Here is a 23,525-nt window from a genome sequence, read left to right as displayed (position 1 = left end):
GTGGTGCAGTACCAGGCACTTTTAAAAGCACCCAGTGCTGCGTTGCATGCATGGGTGCATGCACCCCAAGGTACTAACCAGAGGTCAGGAGCCAAAGTATGCAATCAGGATGCAATCTGAGGACCAAGGAAGAAAGAACTAGGAATCATATCTGGAAGTATTCCAGGCTAGGAATCAGTTTCTAAAACAAAGCATACTGTATGGCCAGAGAGCAAAGGTTTGACTTGTCCTTAAGGCTAGGGAAAGACATTACACATAAACCAGTTTAAGTAATCACAAACTGGTTTAAACCTGTAACCGAATACATGTTCAATGCACATAAACCAGTTTGAGATAAACCTGGTTGACTGTAGTATCAGAGTTAACTGATTTGGCTCAAACCAATTTATGCAATGTCTGTCCCAGACCCCTTCCTGGTTTAAATTAAATCAGACTCCCCCAGCATCCCAGCATGCTGTCTGGGCTGGACAGGGCTCTCTACTCCACAACAGTGCTGGCCCCTCCTGTCTGCTCCCTGGCTGCAGCTCCAGTAGTCTCTTCAGGCATCTGCCTGCCTTCTGCTCCCCTTCTCCTTTTCCCACACTCTGCTAAGCAGGCATCCCCCCATCCCTCACAGACACCTCTCACCATTAGCTAGAATACCACTTGCTGGCTACCTCTGAGCTATGGCACATGGGACAAAGGCAACAGATAGCTGGTAATGTCTCTCTTGTTTTCCTAATGGGGTGATAAACACTGAGTTAGAGGTGATAAACATTCCCTGCTGGGCTGGTCAGGTGTGGGGGAAGCATTCGTCCCTAATCACAGCATCCTGCCAGGGCCTGGCCATGCCTCCCCAGCTCGGCTCTGTAGAAGGGAAGGGAAGGCTGCCATAGTGCCAGCTTCTAGCCTGAGCCACTGGAGGCATGTGCCTGCATTTCTGGGATGTCTATCTGGTTACAAAACTGATTTAGCCTAGCCAGGTTAGACTAACCTGCACAGATTGAATCAATTCAGGCTCAGGGTTTTTGAATGTCTGTTCCTAGCCTAAACATGGGGCAATAGCAAATCAAGCAAGCCAGTTAATAGGTAGCTTACTCAGCCCCAGCTGGATCTAATTAGCTCAGCAAGGTGCCTAGCATAGTGCTGATTAGTCTCCATACCAGTTGGGGAGACTTAATCCTAATGCTGACCAGAATCACAAGTTGGATCTTTAGAGATGAAAACAGATGCCTGGCCCTTTGTGTGTGTGTGTGTGTGGCAGGTTTAAAGGTTGTATTTTGTTACCATGTAGAATGGAAACAAATTGTAAAACATCAGCAGTTGTTGCAAAACAGAACTGTGGTGTGCCAGTCAGCTCTATCAGATTATGAATTCCCTAGGATGTGAGACTGTCAGGTCCAATTTCAATTGCATACTGTTATACACCACCTTAAATGTGGGAGAAAATATACAGGTAATTTTACCATCTACACTTCTGTGGAAGTCTGAGGCCTGCATATAATAGTGAAATGGGACCTGAAGTGAAGTGCCATCAGGAAAACTGCAGTATGGTATTCTTGCAGTATGAGACATGCAGCATAAGAAATGAACAATTTCTCAAACAATGCAACCAAAAGAAAATATCAGTGGTTACATTATAAAATAGTATACGTGAAATGATTGTAGAACCTGGTCCTTCACACCAACTAGAGAGGACTAGAAGGTTGTACAAGGGGATGACAGCCCTTGTGGGGAGCCAGATTTTACAATGCACCATGGTTTCATGGGTCTTTCTCCCTTCCATGACAGCATACTTACCATGACAACATACTTTTCCAGCATCTGAGAAAGGTAGAAAGTTCTCTTGTTATCACCTCCATACCAAAAATGATGGATCTGCAACAAAATTTAAATGTAGTGAGCTCACTGGATGCAAAGAAAATCAAAGTGTCATGCTAAGGAGCTACTGAAAGTGCAAGGAAGTGATGGACTTGCTTTACCAATGTCTGGGTTTCCAACACACATCAAACTTACAGTTTCCTTCAAACACTGTATTAATTTATTTGTACCAGACCAAAACTACAAGGACTGAAACTGACTACACAAAGCACACTATGCAGTGAACTAAAGAGTGACAACAAAAACCTAAGTCAGCCTAGATTTCCTTGATTTTTAAATTGTAATCACTTGAAGCCTGTCATGCAGTGAAGGTACTAACTGACACTTCTCCTACTAGGCTTAGAAAAGCTAGCTGAATAAGTTAGTGCCACTTGAATTCTTTGTTCTGAAATTCCAGAGTCAAGGATAGTTCTAAAGTACATAAGCATATGTGTGAAGTTAACTCAAGTGAATTAATGGGAATTTACTAGTGTGGGTAAATTCTGAACATACTAGTGTGGGTAAACTCCTGAACATACTTCCATATCCTGCATCTTTCCTGTGACAACCAGAATGGAGTGTCAGCCTGGAACATAACTAATCTTGGTTCACTTCAATCTGGAAGTGCCCTCAAACCCCAACAACCTGTAAAAGTATTTAGGAGAAGATGCAGGATCTACCCTTCCAGGTGATACTTTATTAAACCTCCCAAGGCAAGGTTTTCAGTGCCTTGTATTGCTGCCATGCTTCACTATTATGGATGCTGCCTAGGGCATTATGCTGCCTACTGCTGGCATTGCTTTGTGCTAATTCTAACATCCTAGCTCTCTTGAACCAGTTTTAATCAGGAAATGAAGTTATACCCATTTTATACTGGCAAGAGTAGAGAATCATGTCTGATATTTGCTGTAAGCAGTAGGAGGAAATGCAAAAGAAAAAAACCCCTCATGCAGCCACAGATTTTGAAATACTGTTATTGTTGAACACCCAGCCTGGTTTAGGGCCAACAGAATAATGATAGGTTTAGACAGAGTTGAAGGTATAGAAACAGGAGGTACTAGGTCCCACCTTTATTAACCCCTCAAAGGCTTTTTTCAGATTCAGTTTTGTAACAGGAATGAACAATATGGATTTGTTATGAGATCCTGTTGTTGAGTATACAATTTTCTCTCACTGACAAAAAACAGCTGTTGGAATATCCTCCTCAAGGAGGACCAGATGTCCAAGGCAGTCAGGGATTTGCAAGAAATTGCCCCCTCCATCTGCCTTTGTATCTCAATTTGCCTGGCCTACTGTACAGCAGTAGTTTTGCAGCAGAGCTGTACCACTTGTAGGAGCCCTGCATCATATTTTTACAACTCCTTGTTGAAGCAGGACATTCAGCAGGACCTGTGAAGGCATAGCTTTGGTTTCGTAAGTCACCAGCATTTCATGGTCTTGAGTGCTGTCTCTCCTTAATCATAATCATTCTCTATCCCTTTTCCAAGCACACAGCACCCATCTCACTAAAAAGCAATTCCTTCTAGTCATTAAAGCACCAGCTATACTACCATTAAGCTAGTCATATTTACAGAGCAGTTTCACTAAGAGGCCATCAAAAGAAAAAAAAAGGGATTAAGATCTCTGGCTGTCGATCAAGTGGGTTAAGTTGGTCCTTCTCATCTCATGCAGACGGAACAAAGACCTGTTACAATCAATTTAGGGGATGATGGTACAACCTTGTTTCTTTATGGGAGTGTATTTTTTCCCTGCAGCACTAAAAAGTAATTACATATTTTTAATCAAATAAACTGATAAGAGGACATGTTTAGTTCTTTCCTGTGCAGATATGAATCAAGAGCAAGTACATTGAAGCCAAAGTTGCACCAATAACAAATACTGATGTGAGAGGAGAATCAGACTGATGGACTTCCAATATGCACATTCAAAGCCTAGTTGGTTGGATCCAAGGGTCTAGTTTATTCACAAGAGCAATTTGGTATGTGGTTGGACTTCTTTTGGAAGGAACTCTGAAAAGCATATGAAGATAAAACTATTGTGTGCACCGCACTCTATTAAAGTAGAAGTTCAGCACAGTTTTTTTGGGCAACACCCCCTGTCTCCCAGCCATTGTGCAACATCCCAGGGACTGAAGTTGTAAGAGTGGAAGACATTATTTCTCTTATGTTTGAATTCCAGATATATGCTTTGTGAAAGGCATTCTATCCAACAAATGCAAGAATACATTTGCCTTAGTATTGAATTGCTATCAGCATGTGAGTTGGCGTCTCAAATGAGCATGCCATGGGTGCCATAACCTAACTTTTATGGATGGGACCTTCTCAGGCAGGAAAATACACTACTATCATTTGTCAGAGTAGATCAGATGAAGCTTTCCAATATACTGTCCCAGAGGTATTAACTTCTTACAGTGATTCTCTTTTTCACAAGGGATTGAAATAATCTGCCCACAGACATTAGGCCAGCACCCAATTCCAACTGTTTTAGAAAAAGATTAGGGGAGATTCTGGTGTTATTTAATAATCGTTGTTGCTGGCAGGGTTTTAATATCCACATTTAAGCACTGTATTTGGCTCCATTGTCTGTAGTCAGCAAGGACTGGATGGCTGGGATAGTGAAACATGCTGTAGACAAATGTGGTTGTGTTCCCTCTGAAAAATTCCTATTCCTCTGGCCGTCCCCTCTACAACAAAGAATCACTGTTCACCTCAGTCAGGTTTTCTTTTGGAAAGCCAACTTTTTTTTTGTAATTGTAAATAAAGAAACAGCAAAAAATCAGAGGCTCAAGTAACATGATAGTGATAGGCTCCTTAGCTATCAAAATAATGTCAAAATGCTGCAGTGTTCTCCACTTGCAGATCCTTGGGGTTTTATATTGCTACAAAAATTTGGTTACAGACAAGAGAAGTGGTTTCTCAAACTAAGCAAACTGGATCATCTTGTTTCCCCCTAGAAACTGTCTTACTGACCGCATACAGTGAGAAGAAAGCTAACATAGGATATGGAGGGGAAGGGAAGCCAGTAACAAAAGGTTTGTTTCTACAAAGTAATCATCACCCAAGTGTGATGGTAGCTGCACAATGCAGTTTAGTAAGCATAGCACAAAAGACATTTTTAATGCAGGGGTCCCTGTAGAAAGACTGCCTGTTTCTTCACTGCAGATCTCCACAAAAAACAACCCCACCATTATCTTAAACTACTTCCAAGATAATTTTATACCCTGATGACAAGAGGCTTAAAAATGCAGAGGAATATATTTTCCATGTGAAATAATATATTGTGACTTAACAGAAACTTAAAACCTGATTAAGGTGGTAACTAGCATTTTCAGGCAAGCTCTAGCTCCTCTGAAAATGAGCAACAGGAGATGAAGACCAGCACTCTCCCTCTGAACTGAAAATGCTTCAGGCTTCAATGAGCTGCTTCAGACAGGGAATAATACATCAGGAAAACACAAGATTGTAGTAGTCCATAAAGCACCACACATGACTGCTATGACATAGCTGATCCAGAAGCCTTATATAGGGATTGTTTCATACATGAGACAGAACAATGAATGTTGTATCATATATTAATTGAATATGAATAGTTAAATTGAACCACCCAATTCTCAAAATACCACTTATTTAAAATATAGTATATTCGTCGTAGTGACTTTTGGTTCTCAGCAAACTCAGGGCCAGCTTACAGTGTTTGTGGTCTCACCTGGCCCTGTGATGAGAAAGCAGGAGGTCAAGCCAAACTATCAGCAGCATGCAGAGACAGCCTGCAAAGACAGAACGTATTCAGAGACACAAAGGAAAACAGGGGGATGACAGCTGCTGTGCTCAGTACATGTTCCCCCTACAAGAAGTGCAAGAAGTGGCCTCATCTTCTCTGAGCGATCTCATGCTACTGAGGAAGCTACTCCAGCACAATGCTCAGACTCTAAGCATCAACATTTTGGTTTTTTCCTACAAAAAAGCTTCTCCAAGCCATACATACAAAACCCAATGAAACCCAAAGGCAATACTGTTTTCTCAATTTTGTCTTCTGTAAGTTAGTGTTTATTTGTAAAATTAGAGAGAAAGAAATGAGCTAAGTAGTCTCAGTAAACAGTGAATACATCACATCATTTGCAGTGAGTAATTCTTGAGACTGTTCCTTTAGACACATGGGAAAATATCTGATGCATAATTCAGAGACAGGACAGGATGTTGTTCTTTAGAGTTCTTGCACACATAAGTTTCTTTCACAAGTCTTATCACCTGGGGACAAGGCAAAATATTTTATTGCGAAAAAGAAAAAAATCACCTTTTTATACCAGTTGATATATTAGACAGCATCGCTATAGATCATCTCATCCAAATCAAAAGTTCAGATAAAGAGATTATCCTTATGCATTTAGTTGCAAAAGGAAATGTTAACTGTTTTTCACAGACTTAAAACATCCAAATCAGCTCAGCTCTCTTTCATAGGCAGACTGTGGTCTTATGGAGTATGTGAATTTGAACAATGCCAGAAATCAATTTTATTCTAGACCTATTAGGCCGATCAGTTTATTAAAAAAAAAAGTTGCACAAAGAAATCATGATTTTCCCAATATTTTTTAACATGTCTCATTCTGAAGAGGGAAATTTTGCTGGGAAAGAAATAATCTTTCAAGAGGCGTTTTAGAGAAATAATTCAAGGGGTTAATTTGTGGAACATACTATCAAAGACAGCAACAGAAGTTGCAACTGAATATATTTAGAAGAAGACTAGCACTTTAAAAAGGGATTTTAAAAACTAGAAATCACTGAAGGATAGAAACACAACCTATAGAACAGAAATATGCAAAGGATCACGTGACCTGCTTCAATTCCAGAATGTTACTTTGTGGTACAAATTTAATTACATTACAACCCTTTTATTTTCCACTCCAGGTAATTCACCCAGACCAACTGACTAACCAATGTTTGGTCACAAACCTAACCCCCTTTTATTCCAGTTAATATCTATTGAGCGTTGATCCTCTGGTTTTATTGGAATGCAATATTTTCTCAGCATTATCTGCATTTACTCAAATTATTCACAAATCTATTTTTCAAATTTGTATGTTCCCCATTGTTTTAATCTTATACTGAAAATGCTAAAATAAAATTAAGGCTGTGCAGCCAAAGGTAAAAAGAATGTGATCACATCAAAAAAATTCCTGCATTTATATATATATTTTAAAAGCCATTAAATAGTTGATGGAACCTAATTTTTGGAGTTGGACTGTGTATCACAGGGGTGGCCAACCTGTAGTACACATGCCACAGGCAGCAAGTGAACAGGTAGCTTCTGTGTGTCACATGGTAAACTGGGGAGGAGACAGGCAGTACAGTGGCAAATAAGGCAGGAAACAGAAAGCAAAGCAGAAGATAAGGCAGGGAACAGAAAGCAGAGTGACTGATTGGGCAAGGGAAGGGGATCAGAGTGGTACACAATGAGGGTGTGGTGCTAATTTGTAGCATGCCTGCCAAAAATATTACTCCCCATTGGTATACCACACAGAAGCATAACCAACTTAAGGCTAGGGTCAGAAATAACACATAAACTGGTGTAAGTGATCAGAAACCTGTTCAAATCTGTAACATAACGGAAGTTCAATGCACATAAAACACTTTCAACATGGCTGAAATCTGTTTAAGATGAATCTGGATGTATGCAGTACCAGACTTAACTGATTTACGTTAAATCAGCTTATTGAAGTTCTATGCCAGATCCCCTTCAGATTCGAGTTGACCCACAGTCCCCCAGCATCCCAGGATGCTTTGCATCTCTCACACAAGCCTTCTGACACAGGGTGTGTGGCTTAGCTTAGGCCCAAGCTGCCTGCTCGAGCCAAGCACAGAGGTCTAGCACCCCCGGCTCTAGCACCCCCGGCTTCTGGCCTGGGCCACAGAGCTGCATTTCTGGAATCAAAAGTGAATGTCTGTTCACTTGCTTATCGAGTCAATCTACGCATCTTAGACTAACCTATGAAGACTGAATCAATTCAGCCCTGGGCTTTTTGACTGACTGTACTTAGCCCTAAAGGCTAGATTCACCACTACACTCTTGCAGTTAAGCCAGGCTTGTAGTTGCTGTGCAGTGCTAGAGTGGCACAAGGCAGCTAGAATGTTTGAGTAAATCAGGCCTCGAATATGGACATCCTGGTTTTTATGTGAGAGACAGCAGTTACCTTGGAGCAGGACTGTGGAAAATAATAGCCTATAAAAACAGCAAGATGCCGACAGTTTCATAGGCCTGTAAAAGTGCAAGGCAATGCTTGCTCCACTTTGTCTCTTTCTTGTAGAAAATAACAGCAGCTTCTAGAGTTGGAAAAAAAGAGTTTATTTTGCTGCAAAAATAGGGACATTGTTTGATAGAGATTTATACACTGGGGGAAATTCAGGAACAGTCATACGTTAAGCATTAGTAATATTTTATCCCTGTACTCAGTGGAGAAAAAAACAGTTGCTGAAGAGACATGAGAGCTACATTCCTCAGAGAAGTCTACAAGTCACATTCAAACAAAATGCTCTGTAGGGGAACAGCTGCTCAATTTCACCTCCTGGAAGTGTCTTTCTCTAGCTGGTTCGGCCTTCTAACCAAAGTAAAATAAAAAAATATAAACAAATTGCTTTGCCCCTCACAACCCACTAGTTCCTACTGTCCTTCCCATTTCTTGCACAGCTTTCTACTGCTCATTAGTCCTTTCCCCCCTAGAAGTCAGGGATTGCCAACATTCCTTAACCATAATGCATGACAACTGTCTAACATCAGTTCAGAACTGCTTTACGTCACTGTTTTCCAGGATCCTATCCTACATTACCTACCTATCTTAGGCTTCCTCTCTGGTTTTTCTCAGCATTCCTCAGCATGTACCTTCCATATTGACTCATTTCTTTCAGTACAGTGCATCAAGGCTTCTGCTTCAAGTACCTCTCCACAAAAATCTACTGCTGCTACAGCTGTTTTCCACCCACTTATCACTTCCAGTATCACTTTGCCTGATCAGAAAGGCACTCAGATCTATCCCTCTTCTCAGCAGGCTTCCCTATAACTTGCTATCCCATGATTTGGGAGGATAATCAAGGTGGAATTTGAGGCTTGAGTCCCAGGTCTTCAAAGGCATGTAGGGCTAAATACCTTGGAAGATCCTCTTAAGGGGCCAGCTCACTTACTGATATTTCCCTTTTACCTTGAAAAAAGGAAGTGAGTTGGTTAGCATCCCATCCAGGCACCTTTGAATTTTCAGCATAACCAAACCAACACCCATGGTCAACTGAGGGGCAGTCTTTGCCATAAACCTAGAGCACAGCTTGAACTCATATCTCTTGAGATCTAGCAAGATACTTTACCCATTCTGCCACAACATCCCATGTATTTCATTGGTAGGGTTTATTTTAATGATATTAAGTTCATTGAAATAATCCAAACACGCAATTTGTTTGGTGCTTGCGGACAAATTTTTACAAATGTCCTAAATGTACAGATAGGGGGATTGTGTGCTGCATTGGGAACCCAGGTACCTAGTTTGGGATTCTGGATTCAAACTGGTAGGAACAGGTAGCTAAAATGTAGGTGTTGCTACACCTAACTTATAGGTGCCCAAATCCCATTTTTGGATCATGGCCCAAAGTTCCTATCCACTCATCCTTTAAAAACATTTCCAAACAAAAAACTGAAATCAGATCTTTTCAAGTGCTTCTTTGTGTGTATATGTGTGTGTGTGTGTGTGGGAGCCAGAAGGTAGGTGGATCAGTTGGTTGGGGCAGCAGGGGCAACAGTTGTCTTCTTCCAACATCAAGTAAGGACAGAAATTGTAAACTTTTCCAATCTACATACAACTGTGAGTGGGTGGATGATGAGAATGTGTTACATGGTGCAGTTTCTGGAGAGTTGGGGAACATAATTGCTTTATTTAAACCCCAGTCCTGCTAAACTTGTGAACTTAAAAAAAGTCCTTTCATGTAATTCAGACTGCTAGCATTTGTAGCTGATTAATGCAGAGATTCCCAGAGCTCTAATCACTAATTGCTAGGAATGGACAAAGAAATCCAATTAACATAAAGCTGACTCAAAACTTTGGCTCAAATCAAAATTACTTATAAAACGTTTATGAAGTTCAAAAAACTATATAGTTAACTTTTATCTGTTGAGAACCTTTTATTTGTTTTCATGCATCACTGCTCATATTTTGCTAAGACCTGATGTGGAAATACCAAAATACCACAAGAAAATCTATTCTTGAATTTCTGCCCTATTCAGAGCCAAGAAATAACACAAATCTCATAAGAAATTATTTTTCTTCCAAGATTTCCAACCCAAAAGTGCAACTCAACTGAGTCAGTAGATGAGGCCCTAGATTAGAAGTCAGAAATCTTCTATTCCTTGCTTTGAGAAGTGATGAGCAAGGTGGGTTTTTCACACTTGTCCTAAGGTTCCAGTCAGAGCTTTTAAAAGAACACTCGTATTTCATTAATGTTTCATGATTTGCTCTGGGCATTTGTATGGAACACAAAACCTTAGAGAGGGTCTCTCCCTGCGACTGTTACTCACAAAGGTCTGAATTTTCAAACTGATTCATTATTTACAAGCCAGCCCCTTTATACAAGTAATTGTATTCAGTAAAAGGGATGCTTGGTGTGCTGTTATCTGATCTGCATGTTCAGGCAGGATTTATGAAATCATATAGTCACTCAAGTAAGCACAAGTTTAGCAAAACCATACCGAACTTTAAACAAACTAGAGCCTAATCAATGGAATTATTTGTGTGTGTAAAACATTGAAGCCAAAAGTGAGCATAATTACCTGACTTGTGTGCTCAGAGGAAAGCTTAATGGGTGACTTTTTACATCTGGCTCAAGTTCCATATATAGCATTTTGTAAATCAAGTTCTGTTTCAGATTCTTGATTTTAGCTAAATGGGAAATGGACATGATAACAAGGCACCTTCCAAGTCTGTATCTGATCTGCAACCAAGCTGTAGAAGGTATGATTTAGGTCATGGATTTGAACTCAACCCCTGTATGATTTGAAGGTATTCTGAGTGAACAAACCATTTTAGGGGACATTTCATTATACTTGCTAGAATTTTGACATATGGAACACATTTTGGCTCACATACAAAGGAAAACTAAGAACAGGTGGGAACGAGGACCTGGGTTCTAGTATAAGTTGCTGAGCTAGATATAATGCGTAATAACATAGGAATAGTTTGTTTAGGGTTCATCTAATCTGTTTTTTGTATAAAATGTTAAGGTTCCCTGTTGTCTTTTCAAATACATGTATGTGTGCACGTGTGTATATGTGGATGTAATAATCAACATTTACAACACAAGATGTACTTTTGAATTTAATTCCTTTGTTTTCACTTTATTTTCTGTTGAGTTTCCAGAATAAAAAATAGAATTGTTATTTTTGTATTCTTTTGTTTGGCAAACTCAACAAAAAAAAAGTGCTTCTTTAATTAATTAATAAACATTTCTAAGGTGCTCATTGTTATAATATGAATGCCACGTGCATGGCCTTGTATGAATTTTCACAATTATTTTTGCACTTGGGGATGATGAAGTCTTTTGTCTGAGAAACAGCAAAACTCAAGATCTGTCCACTTCCCATTAGGTGACTACTTAATGAGACCTATTAAAGTGAAGCAACTACAAAGCAACCAATGGGGGAGCAAAAAAGCAAACAGTATTTTCACTTTTTCTGCCAGACTTCTTTCTCTCATTAGTCAGTTACCTAAGTAGATCATCTGAGATTGCATTTCATGGCTTTAGATTTCATCTAGGATTTCTGCCCACAGAAGCAGACATTTAATTTTATCTGTAAATAGAATAAATATTTCCTCACTTGAAAAAGTAAGTAGATCTCTTCCCCCAACCACTGTTTTCCCTATATACAAAATTACTCGAATAGCTAGGTACACTCTCTTCGCACTCTTTGCATGCTTGTCTAGTCCCCATTACTGTCCAAGCACCTCACACTGTCCCAGCTTGTAGGGGACATATATTGTAATGCATTCTGTTCTATTTGTATGTGAGGAACACCGTGTGTCCAAATCTCTGCAAAGAACTTCTGGAAAGAAAGCTAATTAGGTTTATATTAATGGGTGGAAAGGGGCCTCCTTTTCCCCTGAGGCATCAAGTACCAATCAACTATTGCTGCCTACATGAACCAACAGTTTGATCTGTATTACAAATCCTATATTCCTATTAGATTATTTAATGTTTCTGCATTTAATTTCCTGGGTTACTGTAACACATTACCAGGATGTACTTTGATGTGCCCCCACAAACCTCCTCCTCACCACCACACCCTCTTCCTCTCCCCACACTCTCCACCCTTGGCCCCAGGACCTCTTAAGCACAGAGCAATGTCATGCTGCATGCCTTCCTGCTCACATGAACAGCAGTTGCTGGAGAAATGAATCCAAAAGAAACAGCCAATAAAAACAGAAACAGCTGTAACAATTTTACATGGCATGGTTCTGATTTCCTTGATTTCTGGGTCTTTCCCTGCACACACGTGCGCACGCACGCACACACAAACATACACACACACACATTTTCTCTTTTAGTTTTTCTGTTCTTTACCTTTTCTATACATCTTATCTTCATATATTGTTTTTGCAGGTAGGTGAGGAGGAAGGGAAGGAACAGGATTCATTTGCTTACAAACTGGTGCCTTTTGGAAATTAGCTATAGTTTATTAGTAATGAAAAGTTTCCAAACCAAGCAGAGGAGGAGGGAGAAGGGAGTGGAAGTAGATGGAGGAGGAGGGAGATACTAGAGAAAAAGAGAGACTGTAACTCCCAAATCCAGGTGCAGATTTTTATAGCAATATGGCAGGATCAGTTTTCAAATCTCCTGCTTCTTTTTTGTCTCCAAGCTGGCAAAGTAGATGATGTTTCTCTGCATTTTGACTGGGTGTACTTCAGTGAGGGAGCACTAAACTAGACTTTTCCTAACACTCCATAATTGTTTCATGATACTTGCATGCATCTACACAAGAAGCATTACTGTGCAGTAGCATAGTTTACTGTGTAGTAAGCCTGCATGTCTATACATGCACATGCTTACTGCACAGTAAACTTCACTAATCACAAGTAAATTTTCTACCTGCAAATGCAAGTAACAAATTTACTTGCAATTAGTTATTGCATAGTAGGGCTCATGTAGATGCCTGACACAGTGCAAATCTGCTCCGTTCAGCTGTCCAGCAGGGGGCAGAAGATTGCTCCCTGCCAGGATGGGCTCTGCCACCAAAGCCTGGACAGGAACTATATCCCCCTGCCCAGGTAGTAGGGAGCTCCAAGCCCCACATTCTGAGATAAAGATCAGGGAGTGGGGGCTGGGAGATCCTTATCTCCCAGCCCCCAGATCTCCCAGCCCCTGCTTCGCAATTGCATTTGAGGAGTGGGGGGCTGGGAGATGCTTACCTCCCAGGTCAAGCTCCACAGTCACAGAGCTCAGGCTAAAAGATGCTTCTCTCCGACTGCCAAGTCTGTGACTGGAGGGCCGGCAGTGGGGGATCCTTATCTCCCAGTGCCAGCCCTGTGGTTGTGGAGTTGGCACTGGGAGGGAGCTCCCTGCTGGTGGGGGCTGGGGAGTCTTTTCCTTGCCCAGCTCCATGATCATGGAACTGGCTGGGAAACAGGCTCTCCAGCCTGTTCCCCATTGAGCTCTGTGATTACAGAGCTGAGCAGGAAACAGGCTTTCCACTCCCTGCCCTGCAACTGTGGTGCAGGGGGTGAGAACTGTCCCAGTCAGAGGCAGGTCCCAGCCCCATGCCCCGATTGGGCAATCAAGGCACAGGGCTTGGAAAGAGCTGCAGGGGTAGGACAGGTCCCAGGCCCCTGCCCCAATCTGCCAGTGGAGCAGCTAGCAGTGGATGGGGGCAGGGGGCTGGGACCAGTTCCTTCCCTACAGTTCTTTCCAAGCCCCACACCCTGATTGCCTGATCGGAGCACAGAGCCGGAACCTGCCCCTGACCAAGACAGTTCCCAACCTCCACTCTGATCATGGGGCTGGAGAGTCTGTTCTCTGCTCAGTTCCATGATCATGGAAGTAGGTAGGGCACAGGCTGGGGAGCAGCTACTAGCTGCCCCACCAGTGGATCAGGCCATGGCCTAGGACCTGCCCCTCTGCTTCAGCTCTTTCCAAGTGCTCTGCCCCGAGTCCAGGAGCTGGGGCCAGGAGCTTCCTGCTGCTGGGACAAGGGGACGTTATCCCTGCCCCAACAGCAGGGAGCCCCTCAGGGGCAGGAAACAATGTTCCATCCCCAGCCAGATGATAGTTGTCTCCTGGCCTGGTGCTCCCCCTAGACTAGCAACCAGGAGGAGCCTAGAGCTCCCCTGGTGGCAGCAAAGACCCATTGCAGGGCCCCAGGAAGCAAGAATAGTTTGCTGCCAATAGTAGCAAATCTGCTTTCAGTTCCCTGCTCATGTGGACACCTTCCCAGGACCATTTACTAGCAAGTAATTTACTCATGATAAGCTGCTCCTGGATCTAATGCATGTGTAGAAACACCCAGAAAGTGTTTGTTTGCCCCAAATGACACATATAAATGTAGTTACTAAATTCAAGATGTTTGTAAGAAAGATAAAAACAACAAGCACAAAAATTCCAGCAGTAGACTGTGACCAACCTGATCCTTTTTTTGCCTCAGAGGGGATGTCTCACTGTAATAAGAGGCAGCAGAGTAGCTACAGCAAAAAAAGTGTAGCAGCAGCCCCATGTGCTGATTTACCAGGGTGGAGGGATGGTACTAGCTGCTGCTGTCACATGATCCTGCCAGCCATACAGGGGAAGTTGCAAGTCACCACTTCCCTTGTGTTGCATCTGTCCCAGGTGCTCAGCTGTGTTGTACATCTCCAATCAGAGGTGCACATATAACTTTAAGCTACACTAGCTTTCATCTCACTTGCTCAGGTAACACTAGCTGTGAAGCCAGGGCAGCATGAACTTCAGTGAGGGCTAGCAGAAAAGCAAGTACCAATATCCCACATCACACTGCTGACTGCACTGCAGACACATACTAAATCAGGGCTGTCCATCTTCTAAGCAGTTAGGGACCACATGCTATGCAGATGCTCCCATCTGTACCAGCCCACCACACACACTGCACTGTGCCATGTGGGTTCCCTCAGCCCTGGGGACTGTACTGCACTGTACCCCCCGATGCCTGGGGAGCAGAAGCTGGAGGCAGGACAGGGAGCCTAAAGACCATGGCTTCTGCTGCAACCACAGCAGTGGGGAGTGGAAGATCAGGGGCCACAAATTAACCCCTTGCAGGACACTTACAGCTGCAGGGCTGAGAGTTGGACAGCCATATTCTAAACCTGCGCAACTCATAAATGTTTATCTTCCACCAGACTGCAAAATAAGCCAATGGGCCTTTCATAAGGTCAACTGGGAAAAGACCTCCTGTTTAATAACCATGTCATTCAGAATCCCATTCTTCAAATAAAAGGATGTCAAATAAAAGAACTTAAGAAACATTCCTAATATCCTTTTTGTTTTTTAGTGCTAAAGAACAGGTGTAAATGGGACAGGGCAACCCTTTTTTGGTGACTAAGAAACAAATGTAAAGGACTGAAATGTTGAAATACTCAGAGAATTTTGTATGTCTGAAAGGCAAGATGGAATAGTAATTCTCTGTTTTTTACTACTAGTAGTAGTAATTCTTAGTAGTAATTCTAAAAGAGATTCCGAAATTCAACAGCAAGGTACTGGGAGTAGTCACTGGATGAAATTCTCTGCCCTGTGTTATGTAGTTCAAATTAGATTCTTGCAGTGATCTTGTCTGGCCTTAAAAGCTATGAATTGGCAAGCTGTGAAGAATTTGCCATTTGGGTTTGATTCACAAGAGTGAACATTCAAAAAACTTGTTGGAATGTCTTTGTCCGGAGATGTCATGAGAACCACCTAAGATTCAAATCATATTCTCACCACTTCAGCTTCCTTTCTGGAATGCTAAAGGATACAAAAGAAAAGCTTTAACCAGCCACCACAGAACCTTTTAGGGCTTATAGGGAGTTGAATTAGCTTTGGATAGAATTTCATACATGGCAGCTCTTAATTTAACTCGCTTTCTAGAAGTATATAAGAGAATGGTGCCATACTTTGAAAATATGAGAAAAAATAAACGAGTGGGCCAAATTCTGCCTATGGCTGGCTGCATATTTGTAAATGAAAACAGAATTTGTTTCTGTCTTTCTGCCTTTCACATGGAGGATTTTTCACCAAAAATGCCCCTGTTGCATTTCTTACTAGTAAAGTTTTCTTAGCTATGTCACTGAGGCCAAAAAATGGCATCTCTCAATAAACCAGCCATATTTTCAGGCTCTTGTAATTGCATAACATTACTTCATCTTTTTTTTCTAAATACTAATTTGGGCTATTTTGTGTTTGGTCTATTTGCATGTTACTAATGAGTTCAATATGCTTCCACACTGCTGCTGTTTTAAAGGAATTTGAATGATGCATTGCTTTTTTGCTATTCTTTTTCTGTGGCACTAACTCCTGAAATGTTCAATTGAGGTCCCTTCTGCCTGTCCCTTGAGACCAACCAGGTGGAAATTAAAGAACTGATGACATTCTAGACAGAGTGGGGGATAGATTGTGGCCTCCTTTTCCTCTTTCACTACAACAGGCCCAAATGTCCAAGGCTATGTGAATGTTATTGCCAAGTATCCACCACCTACAGTGTTTACATCAGTGGTCTCCAATCTTTTTAGGTCAGAGATCACTTTTGGAACTTAAAAGGAACCAAAGATCTAACCCCACCCTCCCCCCCTGCCCAGCACGTAAGTCTGTGGGGAGGGGTTGAGGGGAGGGGAAAGGGCTGTGGGGGAGCAGGGCAGATTGAGGCCCCAGTCCTAGCCCCACTCCCTCCCTCACCACTGGCGTCTCGATCTGCCTCCCCAAATGCCAGGGCGGTAGGGAATGGGGCAGAGGCAGGGACAGGACCTGCACAGCCAGTGTAGGGCAGGGGACGGAGCCATAAGCAGCTCATCCAGGGGGTGCAGGGAGGGTGGGCACGCAGCCTGGGAGGGCATGGGGGGCACATGCCCCTGGATCTGCCTGTGGGGGAGGGCAGGGTGGGCTGCAGGCTGGGGCCAGGGCAGTACTGATTCTTCCTGGCCTGACTGCAGCAGCAGCACTGGGAGCAAAGCCACAGGGGAGGGGCCATAGCCCTCACAACTGCCACTTCCAGGGCCGGTGCCGCTCACCAAAAGCACAGGCAAGGCCAAGTGAGAACAGCCCAATGCAGCCTTCCAGCCCACAGCTGCAGACTGCCTTCCACCGCACCCACCAACCCCCAGCCCCCAAGTCCTTGAATGAGAGGAGCAGGCTGCACTGAGCTGTTCTCGCCAAGCCTGGCCTGCACTTGTGGTTGGGGCAGGTAGGAGGCAATGGCACTGGCAGTGGCAGTTGGTGGGGCTATGGCCCCACCCTGTGGCCTTGCTCCCAGCATCACCACCTCTGAAGCCAGGCTGGGAAGAGCTGGTGTCTCCTTAGCCCCAGTCTTCAGACCACCCCACCCTGTGGGCAGATCTGTAGGCACATGCCCACTGGGCTGCGTGTCCCTCCTCCCCACACCCCTGGATGGGCCACTCGTGGCTCTGTCCTCCACCCTGTGCCGGCTGTGCAGGGCCTGCCCCTGCCTCATATCCTACCTCAGAGCTGCTGTAGCCACTGGCACTGCCCCACATTTTGGGGGGGGCATGTGCCCCCCCAATCTATCTGCAGTGTAGGCAGCTGTCACTGCAGGCTAAGCTTTATGCCCTGAACCCCGCTGCACATGCTCCCCAGGTCTCTGCCCCTTCCCTCCCGCATGGAGTGGCCTGCTGGGCTGGGTGGGGGGCACACGCGCACTCAGCCCCTCCAGCCCAGGAGGCTCAGGGATCCACCCTACTTCTAGAGGCTCGGGGATCCACCAGTCAGGTTGGTCACCACTGGTTTACATCCATCAGTCACTGACTCCACTAATAATATTTGATTTAGTATAGTAAAGAGTTTGGGGATAATAAATGCATACATTATCTAAAACCAAGGTCCAATGTATTTCTTAACCTATAAAAGTTTTGTTTACAGATAACCCCTTGAATCAGGCACAAACCCATGCAAACACTGAAAAATGGAGGAACAACAGGAACAGTCTGCAGCATGTATTGATTCCTTCATATCATATGCAAGTGACAAGGAACCTTCCTTACTGCTGCAGAGAAATCGTTTCTACCAGATGCCAGAATGCAATTTTCACACAAACTTCATGTCCTTTGTGTTATAAGGAACAACAGTAATTCTAATCTCTGCTCTCCTCCAAAATCTCAGAAATGATAGACGTTCTAAGGAGTCATTTATTGTGCGATAAGCTTGTGGCTAGAGACCTGCAGTGATGATAAAATATCTACTATGCAGACTGGAGACCATAATTTTGCTGTTCATTTATGCTGAAATATTTTCCATATATCAAGGCATAAGAAGGCATATTAAAAATTTTTTCTTTTTAAACTTCCTTACTTTTCTCATGGCATTTTAATGACCTGAGTAAAAAGTGGCAGGGAACCAGAAATGACTACATCCTTTTGCACAGAAAGGCCAAAACACTTTACAAATAATTTCCTTCAAAATAGCGCATCTTTGTGAGAAGGTCCCTTTTGGGTAACTGTATATAGATATACACACACACATATATAATACCCATCATATTGCTATATGCTCTAATGTCATCAAACTTCATGAGCAGTACTAAATCAGTAATGGGAGGATAGCCTCCACTTGCAAAATAAAGGGTCTGTCCTTTAAGTCACTGACTCAGCACCATGCTAAGGGATACTATCATGTTGATACTGTTTTCTTTTAAATAGGACACAAAAATCTCAAGTAGTCTTAAAGATCACTTGCAGCTAGTCATACAATCTCAGAGTCCTGGCTACTTTTCAATCTTGGAAGTCTCTCTACATGTTCACTGTCTCTTCTACTCCCTGCTGAGATGGAGTGACCCCATGCTGAGATATCTTTGATAGCAAAGCACAACAAGGTGCTTTAAAAATGTTTCATGAACTACGTTATTTTTCTCAGGACATTATCATAGCCTTAATATGGCTAATAGACATAATAGAGTCCCGTATCCATAAGGTGAGGAGGAATTCATTTGAAATAAGTAAAGGTGACAGCAACCCATGATTGCTTACTTCATGCAGAGGACAGCCACATATGTTGTCATAGGCTGTGTTAGTTATGGTACAAGCAATAAAAGACAAAATAAAGTCATGATGCACAACTAGGCAAATCTGCACTCAAGTGAATTTAGCTAGCTCAGGTTAACAGCAATGAAGATGCAACAGTCTGAGGTTTACAGTCTAGGAACAAAAATGACACATAAATAGGCATAAGTGATCAGAAACCAGTTCAAATCTGTAATACAACAGAAGTTCAGTGCACATAAACTGCTCTCAAAATGTTTAAAACCAGTTTAAGATAATCCTGGATGGCTGTAGTACCAAATTTAACTGGTTTAGACTGAAGTTCTGTCCTAAATCCCCTCCAGATTCAAGTTAATTCACAATCCCCCAGCGTCCTAGGATCCTTTGCATTTCCTCAACAAATTCTCCCTTGCAGGGTGGACAAGCTAGCTAGCCTTGGCTCCAGCTATCTGCTCCAGCCAGGCAGAGATTCATAGATGGGACCTGAGAAGATCATCAAGTCCAACCCCCTGCACTGGGCAGGAATGAACACTGGGCTCATATGACCCCCACTAAGTTAAGCTCATATGATCCCAGTCAGGTAGTTATCAAGCCTCCTTTTAAAGACCTCCAAGGTAGGAGCCAGCACCACTTCCCGTGGAAGCTGGTTCCAGATTCTGGCCACCCTGACTGTAAAGCAGTGCCTCCTGATGACTAGCCTGAACCTACTCTTAATGAACTTGTGGCCATTATTCCTTGTTACACCAGGAGATGCTCGGGGAAACAGGGTCTCACCCAATCCCCTCTGGTCCCCCCTGGTAAGTTTATAGATGTCCACAAGGTCCCTTCTCAGCCTTTTCTTGTGCAGGATGAACAGGTCCAGGTCCCGTAGCCTCTCCTCGCAGGGCCTGCTCTGCTGCCCCCTGGTCACGCGAGTGGCCCTCCTCTGGACCCTCTCAATGCTGGCCTCATCCCTCCTGAAATGCAGCAACCAGAACTGGACATAGTACTTCAGCTGTGGCCTGACCAGTGTCACATAGAGGGGGAGGATCACCTCCTTGGACCTGCTCATGATCCATCTGTGGATACATGACAAGGTGTGGTTAGCCTTGCTGACCGCATCCTCACATTGGCGGCCCGTGTTCGTTTTAGAATCAATAATGACTCCAAGATCTCTTTCTGCCACTGTGCTTTCCAGAAGGGAGTTCCCCAGCCTATAGGTGTGCTGCTGGTTCTTCCTTCCCAAGTGCAGTACTCTGCACTTGTCAGTATTCATAGTTCCATAGTTTCTAGGGTCAGAAGGGACCTGAGCAGATCATCTAGTCCGACCCCCTGCCATGGCAGGAAAGAGTACTGGGGTCAAACGACCCCAGCAAGATGTTCATCCTCTTAAACACCCCCAGGGTAGGAGCCTGCACCACTTCTCTTGGAAGCTGGTTCCAGACCCTAGCCGCCCTGACTGTGAGGTAGCGCCTCCTGATGTCTAACCTAAAACTACCCTCTGCCAGCTTGTGACCGTTATTCCTGGTCACTCCTGGCGGTGCTCGGGGGAACAGGGACTCCCCCAATGCCTGCTGATCCCCCCTGACTAGTTTACAACAGGCCACAAGATCCCCCCTCAGCCTTCTCTTCTGGAGGCTGAACAGGTTCAGGTCCAATAGCCTCTCCTCATAGGGCCTGCCCTGTTGTCCCCTGATCATACGAGTGGCCCTCCTCTGGACCCTCTCCATGCTGTCGACATCCCTCTTGAAGTGTGGCGCCTAGACCTGGATGCAGTACTCCAACTGTGGCCTGACCAGTGCCGCATAGAGGGGGAGGATCACCTCTCTGGACCTGCTCGAGATGCATCTGTGGATGCATGCCAAGGTGCGGCTGGCCTTCCTAACTGCCTCTCCACACTGCCGGCCCATGTTCATCTTGGAGTCAATGATGACCCCCAGATCCCTTTCTGCCGCTGTGCTGACAAGAGGGGAGTTCCCTAACCTGTAGGTATGGTGCCGGTTGTTCCTCCCCAGGTGCATCATCTTGCACTTGTCTGTGTTGAAACCCATCCTATTCTCGTCCGCCCACCCTTGTAACCTGTCTAGGTCTGATTGTAGCCTGTTGCATCCTTCCAGTGTGCCCACATCCCCCCACATCTTAGTGTCATCAGCAAATTTGAACAGGGTGCTTTTTACCCCCTCACCCAAATCACTGATGAAGATGTTGAACAGTGCGGGCCCGAGGACCGAGCCCTGCGGAACCCCACTGCCCACGTCCTTCCAGGTTGAGAAGGACCCATCCACTACCACCCTCTGGGTGCGGCCCTCCAGCCAGTTGGCGACCCATTTGACTGTGTGGGTGTCTACACCACAGCCCCCCAGTTTCTTAATGAGAACGGGGTGAGAGACAGTGTCAAAAGCCTTCCGGAAGTCCAGGAAGACTATATCCACTGCTACCCCTTCATCTAATGATCTGGTGATCTGATCATAAAAGGCCACCAGGTTGGTCTGACAGGACCTGCCACTGATGAACCCATGTTGGTTGCCCCTAAGCATGCAGTCCCCTGCTGGCCCCTCCTGGATGTGTGCCAGCATAATTTTCTCAAACAGCTTGCCTAGGATCAAGGTAAGACTAACCGGCTTATAGTTTCCCGGGTCCTCCTTCCTGCCTTTTTTGAAGATGGGGACCACGTTGGCCCTCTTCCAGTCCTCCGGTACCTCACCAGAGCACCACGAGTGCTCATAAAGCTGTGCCAGGGGACTTGCAATGACCTTGGCCAGTTCCTTTAGAACTCTAGGGTGGAGATCATCTGGGCCGGCTGACTTGAATACGTCCAACCCCTCCAGGAGCTCCCTAACTAAATCCTCACTAACCCGTGGCCCAGGTGTGCCTCCCCCGGGGCCTGAGGGGGGCCCAGCAGGGAGGTGGCTGTTCTAGTCCCTACTTAGGAAGACAGAGGCAAAGAAATCGTTAAATATGTTAGCTTTGCTGTCTGGTGTGATGACCAAGTTTCCCATCGCGTCCTGCAAGGGCCCCACATTACCCGGGACCTTCTTTTTACCCCCTACGTATTTAAAAAAGGACTTTTTATTGTCCTTAATCTGGGAAGCTAGTCCCAGTTCCATCTCTGCCTTGGCCTTCCTAACTACCCCCCCTACATCCCCGAGCAACTACAGAATAGTCCTCCCTGGTGATGACCCCTTCTTTCCATTGGGTGTAAGCCTCCTTTTTAGCAAGGAGACATTCCTGGATGCTTTTGGTGAGCCACGGAGGCTTGTGTGCTCTCCTGCTCCCTTTGATCCTTGTTGGGATTACCTTCCTTTGGGCATGGAGGATCGTCTCCTTAAGGAGCGACCACTCTCCTTGGACACCTGGCTCCCCTCCCCTCCGGGACCTCAGCGCTTCTCCAACTATCCTCCTTAGCTCATTGAAGTCTGCCCTCCTAAAATCTAGGACCGCTGCCTTACTGCATGCCTTTGCCACCTTGCGCTGGATGGTGAATTCCAGCAGGCGATGATCACTGTCGCCCAGGTGGTCGAGCACCCGCAGCCCCCTCACCAGGTCATCACCTGTGGCCAGCACTAGGTCCAACAAGGCATCCCCCCTGGTGGGGCTGTGCACCTCCTGGGTTAGATGGAGGTCCTGCACTCTTGCCAAGAACCTACGTGAGCATTCAGACCTGGCTGACTGTTCTTCCCAGCAGATGTCTGGGAAATTAAGGTCCCCCATGACTACCACATCCTTAGCCTTCACTACCTCTGTGAGCTGACCCGAGAATTCCTGGTCAGCCTCTTCTCCCTGGTTGGGAGGTTTGTAGTAGACTCTCACCGTTAAGACCCTTTCCCCTCGACTGCCTTGTACTCTAACCCAAAGCACTTCAGAGTGCCCCTCCCCTGACTCCTTGCTAATTAACGAGGATGTGTATTCCTCCTTAATATAGAGCACCACGCCCCCACCTCTCTTTCCTATCCTGTCCCTCCTGTACAGCCTATAGCCCTTGACATTCACCGCCCAATCATGCATTGCGTCCCACCACGTTTCCGTAATCCCCACTATGTCCGGGCTGGTGCAGCCAGCAGGAGGGTTAGTTCCTCCTGCTTGTTGCCCATACTACGAGCGTTTGTGTAGAGGCATTTGAGGCCTCCTGTGGGTGTGTATACTGACCCCCTAGTCCCAGCGTTACCCTGGCCCCTATCTCTTACCTGTTTATTTGCTTTGCTCGTTGGGCTGGGCTGGGCTGTAGTTGTGGGTGCTGTTTGGTCTGGCAGTATTGAATCCCATCCTATTCATATTTGCCCACCCCTGTAACCTGTCCAGGTCCAGTTGTATCCTGTCCCCACCTTCTAGCGTGCCCACCTCACCCCAAATCTTGGTGTCGTCAGCAAATTTGAACAAGGTGCTTTTCACTCCCTCGTCCAAGTCACTGATAAAGACATTGAAAAGTACAGGCCTGAGGACTGAGCCCTGAGGGACTCCACTGCCCACCTTCCTACAGGTCAAATATGACCCATCCACC

General features: G+C 44.7%; 1 long non-coding RNA gene across 1 annotated transcript in view; it reads right to left on the bottom strand.

The window, feature by feature from the left end:
* Positions 1-23,525, bottom strand: part of LOC149868956 (uncharacterized) — a 334,750-nt gene that overhangs the window by 50,242 nt on the left and 260,983 nt on the right. The window contains exons 6-7 of the long non-coding RNA XR_016441365.1: positions 5,545-5,605; positions 1,780-1,857 (exon numbers count right to left, since the gene is read on the bottom strand). This is a non-coding gene — a long non-coding RNA (uncharacterized LOC149868956). The remainder of the gene's footprint in view (positions 1-1,779; positions 1,858-5,544; positions 5,606-23,525) is intronic.

The sequence above is a fragment of the Crocodylus siamensis genome, chromosome 3, assembly GCF_052110815.1.
Source record: "Crocodylus siamensis isolate JL-2025a chromosome 3, ASM5211081v1, whole genome shotgun sequence".
In the NCBI taxonomy this organism is placed as follows: Eukaryota; Metazoa; Chordata; order Crocodylia; family Crocodylidae; genus Crocodylus; species Crocodylus siamensis.
This window is presented reverse-complemented; position numbering and strand designations above follow the sequence as displayed.